Source organism: Elephantulus edwardii, unplaced genomic scaffold, assembly GCF_000299155.1.
Source record: "Elephantulus edwardii isolate Elephantulus edwardi_28Jun2011 unplaced genomic scaffold, EleEdw1.0 scaffold00268, whole genome shotgun sequence".
Classification (NCBI taxonomy): Eukaryota; Metazoa; Chordata; class Mammalia; order Macroscelidea; family Macroscelididae; genus Elephantulus; species Elephantulus edwardii.
This window is the reverse complement of record NW_006400018.1, coordinates 978,112-993,312: the sequence shown is the minus strand read 5'-3', so window position 1 is coordinate 993,312 and position 15,201 is coordinate 978,112. Positions and strand designations below refer to the sequence as shown.

Genomic DNA, 15,201 nt, shown 5'->3' with positions numbered 1-15,201 from the left:
TGGTGGGGGCTGGGGAGCAAACATCTTCTGAACGGATTGTGTCTCCCACATTGGTTGGTTGGAGAAGTACCACCCCCAGGACTTTTCAAGGACCCCAGAGAGAACTGACAGAAAGTCCATGATGAAACCAAGTAGACATGGTCATCCAGGGCAGAGGTGCACACTCACCCTGGCACGTGGGATGGGCTGAGGTTACAGATACTTTACGAGGATTCTCCTGCCCTCCACCGCAATGATTGTTCTTATTTTCACAGAGTCAAGTCTCGGGTCCTGGGTGAGTTAACTCACTTTGGGGAGCCAAAGGAATGAGAGAGGTGATATGGGGCTCAGAGGTCCTAAGCTCATTCAGACCCGATTCTAAGCATCTTTCTGGTCAATTTAGTGCAGCAGGCTGTCCTTCGCCATCATAGCCAGATGGCAAGGATAGTGTGAGCCCCTATTCAGTGATCCAGATGGCATGGATAGTGTGAGCCCCTATTCAGTGACCCAGATGGCATGGATAGTGTGAGCCCCTATTCAGTGACCCAGATGGCATGGATAGTGTGAGCCCCTATTTTGTGACCCAGATGGCACAAATAGTGTGGGCGCCTATTCAGTGACCCAGATGGCACGGATAGTGTGAGCTCTTATTCTGTAACTCAAACGGCATGGATAGTATTAGCTCTTATTCTGTGACTCAGACGACACAGATAGTGTGAGCCCCTATTCAGCGACCTGGACGGCCCAGAGACTGTGAGCTCTTATTCTGTGACCCAGAGGCAAGAGGCCAGTGGGAATCTGGCGTTGGGACTGTGCTGAGCCATGAGCCAATAAGGAAGGAAGCCTTTGTGGGCTGACCATGGTATAGGACTCTGCTGGGGGTGGGGGTGGGGTCAGTCTATGTCCCATCTTGCCTCATGTCTCCTGAGCAGAGATTGAGGGCCCCTCCATTCCCATCATTCTAAGGTGTTTGGGGCCTGCCAGAAAGATCTATTTTGGTTCATAAGTTGTCAACATACTGTGAGTTCTAAGAGAATAAAGCAGGAACAGTTTTGCCTACTGAGAGGAAGTTTCATCATCTCAGACTTGGCACCGGGAGTGAAGCAGTCCGTACACAAGTAACTGGAACATTTGGCTCCATGAGGCATTAAAAAGAAAACAGAAGGCTGACCTCTGCCCCCACAAAAGCTTTGGGTTTCGATTGAAAACAGTGTCCCGATGAAAAGAGGAGACGGTATCCCCAGCAAAGAGTTCTGCCCTGGCTGAATGGTGTTCAGTGTCTGCATGTGTAAGCTACCTAGCTGGAGTGGATCCCATGCTTCCGTGATCGTCCCACAGGGAACTGGATGAAAGGGAAACAAATCCTGAGATTCCTGGGGATTTCTGGAGTCTCCTGGGTTTGGCCACACTGTTTACATTGAGTGGATTCCACCTCCTGGCGGCCTCCTGTGTGACACAATGGAACTGCCCTGTGGGGCTTTCTTGACTGTAATCTTTTTCTGGAGTGCCTCTGAGTGGCTTCAAATCTACAGCCTTTATGTTGGTTGTTGTTAGATGCTGTCGAGTCAAGTATCACTCATAGCAACCCTATGAACAGCAGATCTGAACCCCGTCCTGTCCTGTGTCATCCCCACACTTCCGTACACACTAGAGCCCACTGCGGCAGTCACTGTGTCAGTCCATCTGATTGAGGGTCTTCCTCTTTTTCACCTATCCTCCACCTTCTCCAAGGAATAGACCCTCTTAGCCACATGCCTGAACTATGTGAGGCAACGCCTCATCATCCTTGCCTCCAAAGAACATTCCGGCTGCACCCTCTCCAAGACATATTTATTTGTTCTTTTGGCCATCCATGAGATGTTCGGTGCTTTTCTCCAACACCACAGCTCATAAACATCAATTCTTCTTGTCATCCCTATTCATTATCCAGCTCTCAGATGCATAGCAAGTGATTGGAAAGACCATGGCTTGAATCAGACACACGTTAGTCCTCAAACTAACATCATTACTGCTCAACAATTTGGAGTAGTCTCTAACTGCAGATTTTCCTAGTGCAATACGTCACCTTATTTCCTGACTGCTGGTACCAAAGGTGTTAATTGTGGATCCAAGAAAGATAAAGTTGTTGACAGTTTCAATCTTTTTCTCCATATCTCATGATGCTGTCTATCAGTCCAGTGGTAAGAATCTTTGTTTTCTTGACACTGAGATGCAATCCATATTGAAGGCATTACTCTTTGATCTTCTGCAACAAGTGCTTCAAGTCTTCCTCAGTTTCAGCAAGGAAGGTTGTGTCATCTGAATAACGGGTTATTGATGAGCCTCCCGCCAATCCTGATGCCATATTCCTTTTCACAGAGTCTAGCTTCTCAAATCATTTCCTTGGCGTACAGATTGGCTAGGGAGGAGAGAGAACCAACCCTGACACACTCCTTTCTTCATTTTAAACCACGCAGTGCTCCCCTGCTCTGTTTATGTTACAACAGCCTCTTGGTCCAGCTAGAGGTTTCACATGAGCACAATTAAGTGCTCTGGGATTTCCATTCTTAATGTTAACTATAACTTGTTATGATCTACACAGTCAAATGCCTTTGGGTAGTCAATAAATCATAAATAGACATTTTTTCTGGTATTCCTTACTTTCAGCCAGCATCCATCTGACATCAGCAATGATGTCCCTGGTTCCTGAAGGTTGGCAGTTAGAATTTAAACATCAGCGCAGTAGAAGGAAAGCATGGCAATCTGTTCCTGTGAAGGTTACCCCCACAAAACCCCACAGAGCAGTTGTACTATGTAAGACAACGGAGTGCCATGGATCATAACTGAGTGGTGATAAGGGGGTGCTTTGATTTGGTGACTTGGGGAGCCAAGTGGCACTGCAGGGAGGGGGTGGCTTTTCCTTCCTATCTGCTTTCCTCTTTCTGCATTCCTCCTGAAGGCTGATCCTATGATGCAGTGTCTCCCCTCAGATCGGCCTCTGTACCTTTAAACACATACACTGATAAGGTGTTGACATTGTGAGTATTGGAACGTTTGCTCTTGGGGGGTGGGGGGTTCAGAAAGCTCAAACTTTGTATATAATTGTACCGAAGAGGCGCCAGTTGCTCAAAACCCCGTGATCCAAACCTCCACTGGACTTAGAATATATGTTACAGAAGCAAAGTTCAAGGGCACGGGATTTCCAGAGGAAGTGAAAGTGCAACCCCAAAACCGGCCAGGACACCCAGAATAGCTGGTCATCCTCACAGCTAGCTTTGCCTTGAAGCCTGCACAAGTCTACTTGCTTAGAGTCAAAGCTCATAGTCCTCCTCCCTCCTCAGGGCCCCAGGACTGGAGCACCCCCCACGGCCACTGTCAGGGTGTGCCCCCACCCAGGAGACTCTAGCAGAGCATGAAGCTTTGCAGCTGATGGTGTGTAGAACCCAAAGATCACAGCCTCTTTCTCTGCACATCTGCGTTTTGCCATCTTTCTTCTCTAGACAGGGAGTTGTTAAAGTGGGTCCAGAGATTCAGGCTTAATGACACCCAATGACACACAGAAGGTGAAAGCCGGGGGCGAGGGGGGGATGTTCCCAGGACGATGTAAGTTCTAGCTCTGTTTTCTAGCAGTTCTGAGAAACAAGGGACTCACAGTAGGACTTTGAACAAGAACCAAGGCAGCCTTGTTGAGGCTGTGCCTCCAACCAACCTGGAGGGAGAAAACAGTGCAAAGAAAGCTGTTCCAGCTGCCTCCCTCTCTTGCTCAATTTCTCCGTCTCTGAAAGTCTTCTCCCACCCACAGGCCCCAGCTTTTTCTGTCCCCTGATTGATGTGGGGGCCTGGGAAGAGGAGAACTGGCTGCTGCCTCCCCCAGCCCATCTGACTGCACACTAGTTCACAGAGCACAGGCGGATCCTGGCTCAGAGCGAGGTTCCCCCAACACACCAGCCAGCCTTTAGGCATCTTCTCCCCGTCGCCACCCAGGTGTGTGAGGGCTCTGCCTTCTCTCAAAGTTCTCAACTTGACTCAGAGCCTGACTTACAGGGAGGCTTACTGGGGGGAGGGGGTATTAATAGGAAGGGCTCCTGCCCAGGTACACGGGCAACCAGGTTCCTCATGGAAAGTCACTTCTAGGTCAAGATACTGAAAGGTTCAACTCACTATGAAATCTAGAAGCAACACTAGTCAAATACATAGCAACCATGCTTTATGTAAAATGTGCACTTTGATGAAAGCAGCCTGAGGCTCAGTTGGCATCAGGGACAAAGAGAAGAGTATTTATCCAATCTCCGTGGGCCACTTGGGAGGCATTCCAGCAGTTGGAAGGGCCTGTGGTGTTTCCCATTTCCCCAGCACTCCCTGTTTTAGCTCCTGTTTTTGGTTGTCAGGTGCCTGGTGTTGATAGCGACCTTATGAACAATCCATTCGAACACTCTCCTATCCCTTGGCATCTCCATAAAACCATGTATAGGGGGATGAACAGTAATCAGATTATTTACTATTTCTTGGAACACAAAGACATATTTTGAGTAGGCTCAGCAGATTAGCAGAGTGGAATCACCTTGGTTTCAACCTTATAAAGATCTAGGATTTCATAGAATTGACGTGAAAGCATATTGTCAGCAGGGACTATAGAAAAGACATAGAAAGACATTATGATGGGAAAGTTTGAGGGTCGGGGAAAGAGAAGAGGCCCCTCAACAAGATGGGTTGATTAGGTATGTTGTTGTTGTTGTTGTTGTGTACCATCGAGTCTGGACTGACCCACAGCTGACCCTCTGATGGGTTTTCAGAGGCAGTTAATTGCAAGGGAGGAGATTGCTCATCTTCCTCCCAGGGTGCAGCTGGTGCCTCGAACTGTGTGCCTTCGGGATTGCAGTGCAGCTCCTTGCCACCAGAGCCAAAGACAGGACCACCAGAGACATGAGCCCTGCAACCAAGCCAGCTCTATTCAGCATAGCCAAAGAAGTCCATCTGGAGCAAGCAATAGGGGGAAGTGTGAGGAGGAATATGCCTTGTGAAGGGATGGACAGCAAGCGGCCAGGCAGGGGTGGGGTTTGGGAGGTTTGGGGAGGGGTGAGATAAGGGGTCAGGGTGTATTACTTAGGGGAGGGGATTTAGCAGGACCTCCAGTGAGGTCATAAGTACAAGGGGGATGGCCCTGCAAGTGTGACCTAGCCTTCTGAGCATGGCCTAACAGATCGACTGTAACAATAGACTTGACAGAGACTTGATGAGGGTTGAATAGACTTGAACATGGCAGAGATCCTGATGATGGTTCAGGACAGAGCAAGGTTCAGATCTGAGGTCTCGTTCATGAACAAGACATGCCGTGTTTACAGGGAGCCTACTGCCCCCCTGCCCCCTGGCCTTGGAGCCTCTTCTTGGACATATGAGTCATTCTGGTTGGTCGTGGACCGGGATGTGAAGATTTGCCATCAATTTGTGCCCACTCTGCAAACCTCCAGCTCAGCAGACGGAACAGTTCCTGCCTTCTACCCACCACGTGCTTACGCTACTCACCCTACTTGGATCCACAGTCAACACCCCTGGCACCAGTAGTCAGGAGATCAGGAGATGCATTGCATCGGGCAAGTCCAGTGTCAGGGATCTTGCCAAATTACTGAATAGCAATGATGTCACTTCGAAGACTAAGGTGCACCACTTCAGGACATGGTCCTTTCAATCACTTTACATGCCTCTGAGAGCTGGACAGTGAACAAGGATGACAGAAGCAGAATGGGTGCCCTTGAGCCGAGGTGTTGGAGAAGAGCACTTACATCTCATTGTTGTGTTGTTGTTGTTATATGCCTTCCAGTTACTTGTGACATAGTGACCCTATGTATAACAGCTCTGAACCCTGCTCTATCTTAAGCCAATTTCATTGTCCTTGGCACACCTGCTTCCATTACCCCAGTCATGGAGACAATGCATCTCATCCAGGGCCTTCCCCTCCTGCGCTGACCCGCATCCTTCCAAGCATGATGTCCTTCTCCAAGGACTGGTCCCTCTTGCCAACATGCCCAAAGTATGTGAGACAGAATTTCAAAATCCTTGCCTCCGAAGAGCAGCCTGGTTTTCCCCTCTCCAGTCCAGATCTGTTTGTTCTCTTGGTGGTCCACAGTATGTTCAATACTCTTCTCCAGCACCACAACTCAAAGGCAGCGACACTTCTTCTATTATCCTTAGTCATTGTCCCATGGACTGTCAAAACAATCAAGCAGCTACATCTTGGGAAAGGTGCAGCCAGAATGTTCCTTGGAGGCAGAGATGACAAAACTTTGTCTCTCGTATTTTGGACATGTTGCTAAGAGAGGCTATTCCTTGGAAAATGACATCATGATGCACCCTATGTTTATTGCTACTTTTTTCACAATAACAAAGAGTTGGAAACAATCCAAGTGCTCATCAACAAAATGAATGGATAGAGAAGCTGTGGTATATTCACACAGTGGAATATTACGCAGCACTGAAAAACAAAGAACTCATGAAATACACAAAAATGGGGGACCATAGAGGACATTATACTGAGTGAAATAGCTAAGTCACAAAAATAAAAATAAATTCTGCATAATGCCATGGTTATAAAACAGGACTGACATGGGGGTTGGGGAAAAACTATAAAAAGAAGGGATAAATAATGTACACAGCATTGAAACAGATGAGGGAGAGACGTGTATAAAAGGAATATGTGATTAGGGATTATTGGCATGACAAGAGTCCAGAATAAGAGCTGCATAGTAAAGTGGTCTGGGGTGGGGAGATTATATAACAATGAAAGAACTTTTTTTTCCCCCTAAAGAAAAAAATGAACTGGGGGTGGGCGGCAGGGAGGAAAATGTGCAACAATAAATGAATGGACATTCAAGTTCTTTTTAAACTTTCACTAAAATCTCGATTGAAAATCAGAAAACGACATCATGTTCAGAAAGGTAGTGGGTCAGCAAGGGAGAAGAAGACCCTCACAAGGTGAACTGACACAGTGACTGTAGCTCTAGGCTCAGCGGGTCCGTGATCATGAGGACGGCTCAGGATAGGACCGGGTTCACATCTGTGACTCATACGGTCACTGTGAGTTGCACTCGACTCGATGGGGCCTAACAACATGCTGGAAACGGAGAGCTGGGACCCTGGATCATCTGGGGAAGCCCCACATCACGTGGCTTCCAAGAGGCAGGTCCAGCGTGGAGGAAGAATGACGCAGTTCCACCAGGCCTGACCCCTAGGCCTGACCATTCCTTGATAAGGCTTGACGATATCCTGACAAGGGGACTGGATGACCAGATCCTGATAAGATTCTGGGCCTGGTCACACACTAACAGGACCCCTGCCCACAAATCCCTAAGCAAACTACCATCCCCTCTAAATCTCTTTACCAACCCCTAGAGAACAAAACTGCTTTGTCGGCCTGCACACCATTCTGATCTTCTCTGCTCGTGGCCACTTCGTGTCCTTCTCAGATCTGCTTAATAAAGGCCTGTTCTTTACATGGGATCCGCTCCTTCTTCCTCTCTCTTAACTTTTTTTTTCTCTCTCTGCGAAACCTATACTTGGACCAGGAGGCAGTTGTCAGAACAGAGCAAGGAAACACTACGTGGTTCAAAATTGGGAAGGGTGTGCGTCAAGATGTGTCCTATTTCCATATCTTTTCAATCTATATGCAGAACAGATTATCTGGGTGGCCAGGCTCTATGAGAAGTGTGGCATCAGGATTGGAGGTAGACTCATCAACAATCTGTGTTATACAGACGACACAACCCTGCTTGCTGAAAACTGAGGAGGACCTGAAGCACTTGCTGCAGAAGGTCAAGGACTGCAGCCTTCAATATGCATTGAAGCTCAACAGCAAGAAAACAAAGATTCTCACCACTGGGCTGATTGGCAGCATCATGATGGATGGTGAAGAGATTGAGATTGTTGACAGCTTCGGTTTGCTTGCCTCTGTAATCAACACTCTTGGTACCAGCAGCCAGGAAATGAAAAGACAAATTGCATTGGGAAAGTCTGCTGTCAGTCTGGAGACTAAGGTGCACCTGATCCAGGCCATGGTTTTTGCAATCACTTGCTGTGCATCAGAGAGCTGGGCAACAACTAGGGATGATAAAAAGAGAATTGATGCCTTTGAGCTGTGGTGCTGGAGAAGAGTGTTGAATATACCATGGACTGCTAGGAGAACAAACAGGTTTGTCCTTGAGAGGGTGAAGCCAGGCTGCTACTTGGAGGCAAGGATTCTGAAGCTTCGTCTGACATACTCTGGATATGTTATAAGGCAGGATCAGTCCTTGGAGAGGGATGTCATGGTTGGGAGGGTGGAGGGACAGTGCAGTAGAGGAGGACCCTCGATGAGACGGATTGATTTGTCACCGGGGTAATGGGGATAGGTGTGTTGGACACAATAAGATTGGCAAGGGATAGAGCAGGGTTTAGGGCTGTTGTACATAGGGTTGCTATGAGTCACAGGAGACTTGAAGGCACATAACAACAACAACAATATCACCACAGTGAGGGGCAGGGATGGGCCACCTAGCAGGACAAGGAAAGGCTCAGGCTCTACAGCCAGCCCCTCAGGCTCACTTCCTGCTGCTGGAGTATTGGGGGTGGGGTGCTGCCAGCCCCTCAGGCTCACTTCCTGCTGCTGGAGTATTGGGGGTGGGGTGCTGCTAGCCCCTCAGGGTCACTTCCTGCTGCTGGAGGACTAGGGGTGGTGGTGGGGCTTATCTGGAGCCAACCACTGTGGCTTGAAGGGGGCTGGAGCGGGAGAGGCTCCCCAGGCACCTGGCCTCAGGCAAGTCTTTTTTCAGGTTTCCCTCTGGCTCCCCTGGAGCCCAGGCTGCTGGGAAGTTGCACCACCCTCTGTGGCTTTATGCTTTCCTGGAACCTTCAGCCCAGAATGGATCTGGCCAAGGACCAGAGAGGGGAGGGTATGGGGAGGTGGGGTGGGAGTGTTTGTAGGGGGGGGGGTGATGTGATAAGTCCTCTTTCTTCTCCAGCACTCAGGAGAGAGCCAGGAAGAAGTCTGCCCCTCTGGGTGAATGCCTTCCGCTAATAACACCAAAGTCAGTGGCATTTACCTTCATGATCTCATTTAGCTCCCTCAGCGAGTCTCACAAGTGTTGGGCTGGCTTTAGGAGCAAAGGCTCAGTCCCTCATGCTCTTTGAGTTGGGATTGACACGTAGCTGACCCTCCGGCAAGTTTCTGAGGCTGTAAGTAGCCAGAGTGCTGTTTAGAGGTAAGGGTGGCAACACGTTATCTCTCATATTTTGAGTATGTTGTTAGAAGAGGCTCATCCTTGGGAAGGGACATGATGCTTGGAAAGGCGGAGGGTCAGCGAAAGAGAGGAAGATCCTAAACGAAGAGACTGACGTTGTCGTGACTGCAGCAAGAGGCTAAAGGATGTCAGAGATGATGAAGGTGACACAGGGAGGGACGGGGTTGAGATCCCTTGATCATAGGGTTGTTCTGAGCTAAGAAGGCACTTAACAACAAAAACAATAACAAGGTGAGCTCCAGTGGCCTAAGGGTAAGAAGCTGCGCTGCAATCCCTGAAGAATGTGATTTGAATCCACCAGTTGCTCCGTGGGAGAAGGACCAGCAGTCTCCTCCCGTATGTTTGACTGCCTCTGAAAACCTGCTGGAGGGTCAGCTATGAGTTTGCCCTGACTTGACAACAAAAACAGAAGAGGACACCACAGCAAGATAAAGGTCAACAATTCAATTGAAAAATGGGCACAGGATATGAACTGTCACTTCACCAAAGACGACATTCAGATGACAAACAAACACATGAAGAAATGTTCAAAATCCCTAGCTCTAAGAGAGATGCAGATTAACACAACTATGAGATATCATCTCACTTCAGTCAGAATAGCAAAATTCAACAGAGAAGCAAACAACAAATGCTGGTGAGGTTGTGGAGAAACTGGAACCCTTATTCACTGTTGGTGGGAGTGTAAAATGGTGCAACCACTGTGGAAGTCGATATGGCGCTTTCTCAAAAAGTTGCAAATAGAATTACCATATGACCCAGCAATTCCACTACTGGGAATATACCCTAAAGACACCAGAACTGCCACTCAAGCAGATATATGCACACCCATGATTATTGCTGCTTTGTTCACAATAGCAAAGAGTTGGAAACAACCCAAGTGCAAACGAATGGATAGAGAAGCTGTGGTATATTCACACAATGGAATCCTATATTGCATTGAAAAACAAGGAACTCATGAAATGTTATACAAAATGGGTGGCCCTGTAGGACACTATGCTGAGTGAAATATCTCGGTCACAAAAGGACAAATACTGCATAGTGCCACTGTTGTAAAATGGGACTGACATCGGGGTTGGTGGGAAACTAAGAAGGGATAAATAATGTATACTGCATTGAAATAGATGAGGGAAAGAACTGTTTAGGAGGAATATATGATTACGTATTATTGTCACGACAGGAGCTCAGAATGAAAGAAGCATTGTGGAATGGACTAGGGGGTGGAGATGGGAGATTGTATAACAACGAAAGAATTTTTTTTTTACTTTTCAAAGAGAAAAGTGAACTAGGTGGGGAGGGGTGGGCAGAGAGGAAAGTGTGTAACAATGAATGAATGAAAATCCTAAGTCTTTGTAAACTTTCATTAAAATGGAAAAAAAAAAAAAGAACAACAACAACAACAAAAAGAACCCAAGAGGAGATTGCCTAGTTTCTCCCTCGGAGCAGATGGTGGATTCAAACCGTGAGAGAAGTGAAGCCTTTGGGTTGTTAGCTGCATAACTCCCTACAGACTACGTCACCAGGGCTCCCTTAGGATCAAAGAGATGTCTACTCAGGCTCCTGGGACTCCAGGCTGCCTGTCCCATCACCTTCAGAGATCCAGGCAAGGCACACCGGGCTCTAGAGGGTCTTTCCACCACCCACCTCTCATCTGCTTTCAGGGCTTCAACCATGCTGTATCCTCTAGACTATTTTTCACAGGCTGCCCCCTCTCCCTGGAAAGCCCTAGTTATCTCCTCCCCCTGCTTCCCACCCCTCTAAGGCTATTCCTATCCACCCCTCAGGACTCACTTCCTCCTCTGAGTTCCAAAGTCAAGTGTAAGGTGACTGTCTCGGTTTGGAGGCCATCAATCACACTGGTCCCTGATGTAGTTGACTCAGTGGCGTTCCTCACCCTAGCCCTGTGCCATGAGCTGTTCTGTCCTACTCCAGGCCCGCCTGCAGTACATGTCGTATGCTAGACCTAACAGTTCCCGCAATGACTTTGTTCCGAGTCTCCCATCGCTCATGTTATCATGTTTCATGGAGCCAGAGCTGATCCACAGCTGACTCCAGCAAGACAGTAAATTGCTGGAAAGGAGATCGCCCATCTTTCTCATCAACAAAGCAACTGGTGGATTCGAACTGTGTGCCTTCGGAATTGCAGTGCAGCTTCTTACCACTAGGGCAGCAGAGCTCTTTGCGTCGGAGGGGTGGGACCCAGGAATGGGGTGGTGGTGGCCTGCACGGGAAGGGTGGGGCCCAGGAAGCTTTCTGGAGGAGAGAGGACAGAGTGAGTCATCATATAAACAGGCAACTTGTAACTTCCAACATTTTGTGCTTAGGGAAGAGTCTGGCACATTGAGTTTAATGTTTTTTTTAAGGTTCTTTAATAAATCCGTCTTAGGAGCAGCATAGCCAGAACTTTCTTCAGAAGGAAGCATGCTGAGACTGTGCTGTGTACGTCAGAGGAGGGTCCCGCCCTGGAGAAGGGCGTCGTGTATGGTCAAGTAGAGAGTCCGCAAAAGAGGGGAAGCAGTAGCCGCCACAATGGGCTCACAGACAGCAGTGCTCGTGAACATGGGGCCGGGCCTTGGTAGGGATTTGCTCTGTTGTCCTGGGGGTTGCTGAGCCAGAGCTGACTTGATGGTTGGTCCCTGATAACAGAACACATTTAGGGTGACTGCTTCCCACCAATCACAACTCACCACTGATTACAATCATAATTGTGTGTCGGAGGCAGAACGAACTTCATTATGTGATTACCAGGAAAGGCACTGTTCTGTCACCTGCTGCTGGGGTAAAAACCCAACAAAACCAGCATGGAGACAGGGGTTGGAACAGAAAAAGCAAAAGACACATTGTGGCCTAGTAGGAAGAACCTGTTCTGCAATCTCAAAAGTACATGGTTCAAATCCACAATCTGTTCCTAGCAAGAAGGCTGGACAATCTCTTTCTGTGCGATTTACTGCATCTGAAAACCCACTGGAGGGTCAGATACAAGTGGGTCCAGACACAACAACAACAATAATATAGGAGATAGAGATATGAACGCCCCAAATCTGTCTCAAGGAAGAAAAGGTTTTAGGGAGTATCCTGAGGGTTAAATGAAGGGCATGGGGAAGTTGTTATGACTCCTACTCATAGCAGCGGTATGGACAGCAGATCGGAACCACGCCTCATCCTGCGCCGTTCTCATGATCTCTGACACGCTCCAGACCATTGGTACAGCCCCTGCATCAATTCTTCTTGAGGGTCTCGCTCTTCCACCTTTCCCAGAACGATATCCCTTTCCAAGGACTAGCTCCTCCTGACCACATGTCCAAAGAATGTGAGATCAAGTATCACCATCCTGCCCATTAAGGAGGACCCGCCCTGGCCCACTTCCTCCAAGACAGACTTGTTTGTTCTTTTGACAGTGCATGATGTTTTCAGTCTCTTCACCACCACCAAAGCTCAGAGACCTTCCTTATTTAACGCCCACTTTTCAGCTACATAGAGAGGAAAAAAAAAAAAAAAAAGAAAATACCATGGCTTAGATCAGGCACACCTCAGCCTTGAAACTGTTGAAACTGACATCTTTGCTCTTTAGACCTTTGGAGAGGTCCTCGACAGCGGACTTTCCTAATGCAACATGTCTTTTGATATCTTGACTGCTGTTACCGTGAGTGTTGATTATGGATCCAAGTAAAATGAAATCATTGACAACTTCAGTCTTTTCTCCACCTATCATGATATTGCCTATTGGTTCAGTGGTGAGAATTTTGCTTTCTTATGTTCCCAATTCAGGCCATGGGCTTCACAATCACTTGCTATGTATCAGAAAACTGGACAATGACAATGAATGACAGAAGAAGAATCAATGCCTTTGAATTGTGGTGTTGGAGAAGAGTCTTGAACATACCACAGACCACCAAGAAAACAAATAGGTCTGTCTTGGAGAGAGTGAAACCAAGTCTCTCCATGGAGGCTAGGATTTTGAAGTTCCGTCTCTCATATTTTGGGCATGTGGCCTGGAGACAGGGGTCCTTGGAGGACATCATGCCTAGAAGGTTTGGAGGGACAGCACAGGTGAGAAAAACTCCAGAAGTGATGTATTGATACAGTGTCTGGAGCAATGGGGGTTGGTGTGTTAGAATCAGTGAAACTGGCTCAGGACAGAACAGGCTTCAGAGCTGTTGTACGTACAGTTGCTATGGGTTGAAGGTGACTTGATGGCATGTAACAACGTGTTAAGATGTAATTAATATTGAAAGCTGTGGTCTTTGATCATCTTCAGTAAGGTCTTCTTCACTTATGGTAAACAAGATTTTGTTATCTGCATAATTCCTCCAATCTTGATTCCACATTCTTTTATTTTTAACTTAGTTCACTTTATTTGTTATACACAATCCATTATGTGGTGGCCACAGTTGGAGCCTGGGTCCTCTGCACGGAGACTCTGGTGTGAGTCTTTACAAGATGGTCAGTGAATTCCTGGTAGGGAGGCTTGGTGAACACAGACTCTTCCCAGAGATCTGGGTTCAAGTAGCTGTAGGTCTTGGAGGTGGCATCAAAGGTGGCCTTGGCGAAGCTGCCCAGGGTGGCTGTGCAGCCCCTGGCTGAGGTGTAGCAGTCATCAACTCCAGTCTTCTGCAGCAGCTTCCTGGGCACAGGGGCCGAGACGATTCCAGTGCCTCGGGGTGCAGGGATCAGACGCACCAACACAGAGGCACAGCGTCCAGTCACCTTGCAGGGAAAGGTGTGAGGCTTGCCAATCTTGTTCCTCCAGTAGCCATGCCTCACAGGGACAGTGGAGAGCTTGGCCAGGAAAATGGCCCCATGGATGACAGATGCTACCTCCTTGGAGCACTTGACGGCCAAGCCAACATGGCTGTTATAGTCTCCAATGGTGATAAAGGCCTTGAACCTGGTCTGCTTGCTGGCACGTGTCTGCTTCTGCACAGGCATCATTTTCAAGACCTCACCCTTGGGGGACATGCCCAGGAAAAAGTCAATGATCTCAGATGGGCAGTGAGAAGAGATACATCTCCTCCATGGATTTGATCTTCGTATCTTTGACCAGACAGTCCAGCCTGGTAACAAGGAGCCACTCCTTGTCCTCGGCTTGGCCTCCTCGAGCTCTGCAGCCCCTCCCACAGCCCTGTCCATGGCCACAGACTGGACCCCGCAGACGCTACCAAAGCCGCTGCTGAAACCACCGCAGGCTCCTATCCCAGGGCCCTGGGGCCTCCTGCTGCACCGGAGTCACCTGCCATTTGGTATATTTTCAGAAAAGAAGCAATGCCACATTCTTCTGCATATAGCCAGCTTCTGAATTATTTGTTCAGCAGACAGATTGAATAGGTTTGGAGAAAGGATGTAACCCTGATATGACCTTTCTCCAAACCTATGTTTCCAATTTTGAACCATGCAGTGCTCTCTTTCTTTGTTTAGAAAAGAGCTTCTTAGGGAGCTCTGGTGGCCTAATGGCAAGAAGCTGCACTGCAATCCCGAAGGTACACGGTTCGAATCCACCAGGTGCTCTGCTGGAGAAGGAGGGGCAAACTCTTCCTATACCAGTCAGATCCAATTTGATGGAACACCAAATTAAAAAAGAAAAATAAATTGAAAATTAGAAAAAAAAAAAGAAAAGAGCTTCTTGGTCTATGTATAGGTTTCTTATGAGCTCAATTAATTGTTCTGGGATTCCCATTCTTCTCAATGTTAGCCATTATTTGTTATGATCCACACAGTCAAATGCCTTTGACATAGACAATAAAACACAAGTAAACAGATTTCCAGTACTCTCTATTTTCAGCCTGGATTAATCTGATATCAGCAATGATAGCCCTTGTTCCACTTCCTCTTTTGAGTCTACCTTGAATTTCTGACAGTTCTTCATACTATTCCAACTCTATATTTTAATAATCTTCAGCAAGATTTTACTTGCATGTGATAGTATCCAATCATTTATTCATTCTGTTGAATATTTTATTTGAATATTTTATTTTGGAAT

General features: G+C 47.6%; 1 pseudogene; it reads right to left on the bottom strand.

The window, feature by feature from the left end:
- Positions 1–13,598: 13,598 nt before the first annotated feature.
- Positions 13,599–14,461, bottom strand: LOC102844039 (annotated as a pseudogene).
- Between the last annotated feature and the right edge of the window lie 740 nt (positions 14,462–15,201).